The sequence below is a fragment of the Geospiza fortis genome, unplaced genomic scaffold, assembly GCF_000277835.1.
Source record: "Geospiza fortis unplaced genomic scaffold, GeoFor_1.0 scaffold10, whole genome shotgun sequence".
NCBI lineage: Eukaryota > Metazoa > Chordata > Aves > Passeriformes > Thraupidae > Geospiza > Geospiza fortis.
The window spans coordinates 4,726,994-4,732,295 of record NW_005054326.1 but is presented as its reverse complement, the minus strand read 5'-3'; the positions used below and the strand labels follow the sequence as shown (position 1 = coordinate 4,732,295).

Below are 5,302 nucleotides of genomic sequence, written 5' to 3'. Positions count from 1 at the left end.
CCTCGGCCGCCTTCATCATCTCCTATGTGATCGCCGTGCTGGCGGGGCACGTCGAGCCCTTCGTGCCCTACATCAGGTGAGGCGGGGGAGCGGCCGAGGTGCGGGCTTTGTGTGAGTGTGAGACCATGGGAGGTGGCCTGAGGGGCTTCCCGGAGGGAATGTGGGGTCCCCAGGGGCCTCCCTGTGACAGAGGGACACGCTGGGCACCCCCAGCACCCATCACACCTCTAGCACCTCTGGGAGCCACAGGACACAGACGCTGGAGACCCCATGTAAAAAAGAAAGGACATGAAAGTTTTCTGCTGCAGCCAATGCAGGCCTAATGCTAGAAAAAGTTTACAATTACGTGGTGGAGGTGTAATTTTGTTTGTATAACTCCAGAACTAGGCCAAAATGCACCAGACGGTGACCGGACTCAAAGCCCTGTGATGGCTTTTGCAGTAAACACATCTCCACAAACATGCATTTTTTATATTTCATTATAGGACCAATGGGTTTTAAAGACTTCCCAAGAGACGCCTGGCATCCTTTTTCTCTAGCCTTTTTCATTTAAGTGCAATTCTGTGTAAATCATTCTTTATGCATGGCTTATGTTAACGTTTAAATCTAAACTATGAAAATGTTAGTGTTTATTTCTCAATAGATTGAAGGTTAGCCAGAAATCCAAGAGTGTCTCTGATTCTCTTGGAAGATCTAAACAAAGTTATAAAATATATCCTTCTTAGCCAGAAGACCTAAACAAGGTTATAAAATATATCTTTCAAGATGAGTGACCATGTTGACAGGGGTCTGAGGATGAGGGAAGAGACAAGGATCTGACTCCATGTTTCAGAAGGCTTGATTTATTATTTTATGATATATATTATATTACAATTATACTAAAAGAATAGAAGAAAGGATTTCATCAGAAAGCTAGCTAAGAATAGAAAAAACAATAATGAATAACAAAGGCTTGTGTCTTGGGCACAGAGAGTCCGAGCCAGCTGGACTGTGATTGGCCATTAATTAGAAACAACCACATGAGACCAATCACAGATACACCTGTTGCATTCCACAGCAGCAAATAACCATTGTTTACATTTTGTTCCTGAGGCCTCTCAGCTTCTCAGGAGAAAAAATCCTAAGGAAAGGATTTTTCATAAAAGATGTCTGTGACAAAGATGCATCTAGACCTAATTCTTTGAAGGACTTTTTGGACATGCGCAGTTTCAGAAGACTGCTAACCTGATTGGCACATAGAAGAAAATTTGATTGAAAATTAGGGTTTGTCATCATAGGCAAGAGCAAATGACACCACAACCCACAAGATAGCTGAGCTTCATTCAAATTGAGCCAGAGAAAGTTGGGCTTCATGTTTATATTAGCAAAACTTTTTAAGACTCTCTGCACAAATCTGGAAAGCTCTTGGAAAGCCTTGTTCTTGTACTTGAACAAATACCCTACTGCTCATCCTTGATTACACACAAAGCTTTACTAACACAAAAGTGCTTGTGATCAGTGCAATTTATCCAGTATTAACTAACAAAAATTAATCATTTGACATAATTGTACATGGTTTGTGTTCAGAAATATTTTGAGATCCTGTAGTAAGAAATTTGACAAATTATGTTTCTTATATTGAAGCCATGTCATATAATAAAATACATGAGAGAGCAGGATGTGGTTTTTTATATATAGTTTTGTTTGCAGTTAAGTTTTTGACAGCCCAGGTATCTTAATTGTGTCATTCTTTCTAAAAGGTATGGACCAAACCTTTAAGTCACAACTCCACAACTCTAGTGAATGTATCACAGCTGCCACAGTTATATCAACTTCATGGGATAGCTCCCTTTAAACATTGTTCTTTAGCTATGAAATCACAATAAAAGTCCATAAAAAACCTAAACAAAACAAAGACATAAGAGGCTGCACCAGCGACTCCCACTCGCATTTCAGTCCCTCTGCATTTGCTAGCAAAACTTTTTAAAATCTTGTTTGTGTTACATCCTTTTAACACCACATTTGGAATAAGAGTATATGTTGGCCATTGGTGAAACACCTGCAACAATTCTAAAGGCATGTGGTCTAAGCATAAGAACTTCCTAGAAGATGCACTTAGGAATAAAACAAGGTTTTCTTCCACGTACTCAGGACAATAGTCATACCATATTCATATTCTTAATTTGCAGGTCATTGCTTTAGCCTAAGAATACGAATCATGTGATTGAGAATGTGATTTAGTAAAACTAAGAGTGTTAAAAAAAGAGGAAGAATGTTGCAACCTTTCAGTTGTGCAATATCTTAAAATGAAGTATAAAAATTAAATAGAGCTCATATGGGGAAATTCCAGTTACACAAAGGAAAAAAATACTGACATACTTGAGTTCAACGTTTCTGTAATTCTTACACTCATTCCCCAAGTACTCTGTGTATGCCTTGAAGTAACATTAATTTTATTTGCTTACAATGTAGCAGTTGTTACAGGGAGAGACCACACCTAAATTTGTCATTGAGGCTGTGCTAATGTCCCATCAAGTAAACCATATAAATACAATTCTTGGTGGATAAAATGAATATGATTTTGTGTTTTCTAGCAGCTGAATCCTAAAAGATGATGAGGTTGTGCCAAAATTAGTCCTGTTACTCACACTGCTCAAAATCCAAACTAATTTGGATGTGCTGGGATGGCTGTTTGCTTGTTTGAATTCTCAGTGAAAGTATTTGCTACCAGTTGGTACCTCTGGAGAAATCAGAATCCCTGTAGGTGGAATAGAATCTTCCTATTTAAAAAATTTGGGTCTTCAGTTTGAAGAGAAATAGTCTATGATGGCTCTGAAGAAAATTCAATTACGATGAGTCTTTTGGGCCCAAAATATTTATTCCTTGTCTCCTTCACCTTCTTGTCTTTCCACTCTTCGGAAGACTGTTCATTTTCAAAATTCTTCTGCTTGAGATGGTGACACAAATGCTGTCATTTTCATACAGGGTTCCTCATCTTTTCCATGGTGGTTGAGCTCACCTATGCACCAGCTCAAATAAGTGAGCACATTTTTGTTTCAAATATGCCATTTCCTTTTGTCTTTTTCGTAAAAAGGAGGGGACTGTCACCGATCCTTCTTTTGGTAATATTTTTTTTTCAAAGCAGCAGACTTAAAGAAAAATTAATATGAATCCAAGTATTCATTTAGCTTTTTTAATGCAAAATATAGCATTAAGAAGATTGTGTCCTTAAAAGTCCAGTGCAGTACTTTTTAAATAGATTGTGATATAATATTCCTGGTATGAATTTTCCTTACAACATAATCTAAGATTGTTGAGTTTAAAAATCCCCAACAGCAAAAATCACTTATAAACCTTTATCTTGAGAAAATACTTTGTTAAAAAATGGAGTTCAGCGCAATTTCAGGTTATTTGGTTTGCTCCTACAATGTGTTCCAAGAACTTCAAATGGCTTTCTATGTGTGTGCCAATTCCATTCTCTGCTCACCTAAAGCCCTTCAAAAGCTTTGAAGTGATTACAGTCCTGTACTTACCACAGAGTGGTTTCTGATTTGAAAAAGTCCTTGAAGATTGTCACAAGTGGCCCACATTTTAAATGGACTCCTTTGTTGTGTTAATGAAAACACTGCAGAAACAAAAGGAAAAGATGAAGTTCAAGGTTAAAAAATGGTGCAAATGAAACACAAATTAAGATTATTTTCAGGTGTGTCAAATAAACAAACAAAAAGACTCAGTTTACTGTTTCCATCAATTTCACTGTCAAAGAGAAACAAGATTAATACAGACTACCAGCTGGAACAAGTCTTCAGAAAGCATTACAGCAAGAAAATTCAGGTGAATAGGGATTCCCAATGCCTGACAAGTTGTAAGAACTTGTCCAAAATCTTGGTCCAAACTTTTGTTGTCTGAGAATTTGGAACCAATCTAGTAAAAAGAAATATATGAATTTTCTCTATTTTTTCTCCATCAGCTTTTAATAGAAAAAGATCCTACCTTCATCCTAAGCTTCCTCCTGTTGCTGATAAATCATCTTAGCAACTTTTGTTAAACAAATCCTTCTATAACATAGAAGGGGTTTGAGAGCAAATATGAATTTCTAAAATAATCAAGTCATTTGAGATGGCCATACTCTTCTGTCCTGAACTTCACAAAATTGTCAAAATCCTTGAGAGTGATTGCTAAAGTAGAGAGTGCTTTCTCTTTTGTGTGTGAAGAGCATTCATGCTGAGGTCATTTTGGCTGTACTCAGTGGTAGCTTCAGAATCTTAGCACTGAAACCTAATCCAGCCTCACTGCTGGAATGAAGAGTATTCATTTTCTTGCATGACATAAAAAATATCCCTAGCTAGTACCCACTTGTCCCATTATACACAGAATCAACAAAGGTTGGAAAAGACCTCTGAGGTACTGAGTCCAACCTATGACTGAACTCCGCCATGTCAACCAGACCATGGCACTAAGTCCAGGCTTTCCTTTAGCATTTCCAGGGATGGTGACTCCACCACCTCTCTGAGCACTAAGTTTTGGCATTAGCTAAAACCCTCATGTGTTCACATATTGTCACAGACAGCTTTTATGAAAAATATTGTCCTTAAGATTTTTCCTCCTGAGAAGCTGAGGCCTCAGGAACAAAATGTAAACAATGATTATCTGCTGCTGTGGAATGCAACAGATGGATCTGTGATTGGTCTCATGTGGTTGTTTCTAATTAATGGCCAGTCACAGTCAGCTGGCCCGGACAGAGAGTCCAAGCCACAAGCTTTTGTTATCATTCTTTCTTTTCTATTCTTATCTTGCTTTCTGATGAAATCTTTTCTTCTATTCTTTTAGTATAGTTTTAGTATAATACACATCATAAAATAATAAATCAAGCCTTCTGAAACATGGAGTCAGATCCTCGTCTCTTCGCTCATCCTCAGACCCCTGTAAACACTGTCACAACATATCTGATAGCAGAGTTTTTGGGTGCCTCTGTTCAAACACACTATCCTGCCTCTTGGTACTGCCCAGTAACTGAAAACTTAGCTCACACTCAAATTATGTAAAGATTGAAGAACTAGATGTTTTCCATTGGCTTGACCAACACAACTCGATCAAATACATATCAACTGGTTGTATGTTAAACAAGAAAAAAATGGACATCAGAGAAGAAAAAATAGTAAAAAGAGGTGGCAAGATCATAGTAGTACTGTTCTTTCAACAGAGCACTCACCTTCCATAGAAGAGTTCTGCTTGAGGGGGTTTGAGCTCACGTACTCCCAGGAGTATGTCCATTCTGTGAGGGAAGGGCATTCTCTGGGGTGGGTGTTTGCATTATGTAGGG

General features: G+C 38.0%; 1 protein-coding gene across 1 annotated transcript in view; it reads left to right on the top strand.

The window, feature by feature from the left end:
* The first annotated feature begins 6 nt into the window (after positions 1 to 6).
* DRAM1 (DNA damage regulated autophagy modulator 1) overlaps positions 7 to 5,302 on the top strand; it is a 14,314-nt gene continuing 9,018 nt past the window's right edge. Inside the window, exon 1 of the mRNA XM_005421092.3 lies at positions 7 to 76. The gene's annotated coding sequence lies outside the window, so the exon portion shown is untranslated. The remainder of the gene's footprint in view (positions 77 to 5,302) is intronic.